This window comes from Penaeus japonicus, unplaced genomic scaffold, assembly GCF_977035675.1.
Source record: "Penaeus japonicus unplaced genomic scaffold, GWHDUDI00000001_assembly GWHDUDI00000009, whole genome shotgun sequence".
NCBI lineage: Eukaryota > Metazoa > Arthropoda > Malacostraca > Decapoda > Penaeidae > Penaeus > Penaeus japonicus.
In genome coordinates, this window is record NW_028234411.1 from 44,176,186 (window position 1) to 44,178,685 (window position 2,500).

At 38.1% G+C, this 2,500-nt stretch overlaps 1 protein-coding gene across 5 annotated transcripts in view; it reads left to right on the forward strand.

Annotated features, from left to right (window-relative positions):
* The window catches only part of Hasp (Hig-anchoring scaffold protein), a 307,865-nt gene that overhangs the window by 96,823 nt on the left and 208,542 nt on the right, over window positions 1-2,500 (forward strand). The gene's annotated exons all lie outside the window — the stretch shown is intronic.

Genomic DNA, 2,500 nt, shown 5'->3' on the forward strand with positions numbered 1-2,500 from the left:
TTATACGGTCGGTAATTCTTTAAGTTTTTTTGTGTCTCCCTTTTTGTGTATTAGGAATTATTATTGCGTTTTTCCAGGCCTTCGGAATTTTTACCGACCGTCTAGACATCTGTTATTAAAGACTGGCAGTACTTTACTGCCGCAAATCTCTCCTGCGTCTTGAATAAGATCTACACTAATGCCGTATTCTCCTGGTGTTTTTCCTCTTTTCATGCTTTTTAGTGCACCTACTTTACTTCATCTACCGTGGATGTTTGGAACTCCAATTGTTGTGTTTGTCTCCGTATGTGGTTGGTCGTTTGAGTGGTATTGGTTGCGATATATAAGTCTTCTATTACTTTGATAATTTCAATTTTTTACTGTATGTCGCCTCTCCGGTTGGATTCTTTACTGCATACATTTGGTTTTTCCCTATTCTTCGGAGCCTCCTCTTTGTTGCCTTAAGGCTGGTGCCGGCAAGCAGAGAACTTCGTTTATTTTTCGTATGTTAAATTTGCCGTACATCCTCTTTTCTTCTTGTTGTTTATCGTCTTAGTCAGCTCTGTTGATTCTATCTTGTCTCTGATTGATGTTATTTTCATTTCCCTACGCATGTTTCATAAGCTCTTTCGCCTCTTACCGAACAAAAAAAAAATAGCTTACTGACCCTTTCTTTTTCGCCTTTACCCCCTTTTCCAAGCGCATCTTCCGTTAATATCTCAGATGTAATTGGTCGTTCATTTGGTCTTATGTCAAGATCTTCTTCGAGAGCTGAGTATTTGGTTTTGTTTCGGATGTTGATACTGAATTCCGTCGCCCTATTCTTGATGTTGGTTAGATTAGCGAGAGGCTTCTGTATGAGCTTGTCTCGTTCCCTTCTTAGCTGTAACTTAACTCTACTCCTGACCAGTCTATGGTCGCTACCGACATTTACTTTATTGATAACGGTTACGTCTTGTACGATGTCACGCCTATTGGTGATTATGAAGTCAATTTCGTTTTTAATGCCGGATGGTGATTTCCATGTCCATTTCCTCCCGGGTCTCTTTTCATAATTTTAAGGGAATTCTATCAACTTTTGCCCTCTCTCATTTCTGGTGCCTATTCCATGTTTCCCAACCGATATTTCTCCATCTTCCCTTATTCCTATCTTGGCATTAAAATCCCCCATAATCACGGTAAAATGGGTTTTTGCTCTGTCGGTAGCTGCTTGCACATCTTCATAGAAGCTCTCTATCTCCTCATCACTATGACTGCTGGTAGGAGCGTACACTTGGATAATTTTTAGGCTATATCTGTTGTTTAGTTTCAGTATTACAGAAACCACTCTTTCGCTCACACAATAGAATTCCCTAACATTCTTTTCAAGTCGCTTGTGAACTAAGAAACCTACTCCTGATTTTTGTTTGCTATCCAAGGGTTTACCTCGCCAGTATAATAAGTGCCCATCATTTAGTAATTTCTGCTCTTCGCCTAGTCTCCTAACTTCAGAAAGTCCTACAATATCCCACTTTAATAAACTGAAAGTCTCCTCACAGCAGTGTCAGAAGATCAGATTCTGTTCTCAGGGGGTCCTTACATTAGTATGTACATAAGATTCATCATCTTTAGGCTAGGCCTGGGTCTAACGTAGATTGTTCTTTAGCGCCTCTGCTCCGGAGCGATCCTGATCGCAAGCCGTGACAGGGGCTCCTTCGCTTCCGGGGAATGAGGGCCATTGTCTTGACTGGGAAATCAATATTTAGGGAGAGAGTGTGTGGCCTGGTATCCCCACGTGTCGGCCCTTGTGCACGGTGCGGTGTGGGAGTAGTTTTAGTCCGGAAGATAAAAAGGTACATTAATTCCAATAACACGTTTGGGTAGTCTGTTATTAGGAGGATCTTTTTGTTATCCACGATCTATTCACGACCTTCCGGTCTACTCAGTGTGGAGGAAATGGGCATTTGATTTATATATACAGTTGCAGGGCGCTACGCAATCAAATGCATGTTTGCATGTTTATGCGCGCTCCCGTGCCCGCACTTATATTCTGTTACTATATATAGATATTGCAGAATGTACAGCGTAGAAGCGCCTTTATATACAAAATAAGCAATTATGCACATACTCCAAGCGTTTTGGTCTACGCCCGTATGCATGCACATCAGCTGTCCACGCGTGCACACACATGCACGTGAATTACTAATGTGCCCATGCATTATAATTTATTTAAGTATATATACATATACATACCCATTAATATATACCCCCCAACATATACATATACATATATATACATATACACACACACACACATATGTATATATATATACATATATATATAGTAGGCAGTGGTATACATATATCTGGCAACAGTTCGATATATATATATATATATATATATATATATATATATATATATATATATATATATATATACGTGTATACATATATATATATATATATATATATATATATATATATATATATATATATATATATGTATATATATATATATATATATATATATATATATATATAT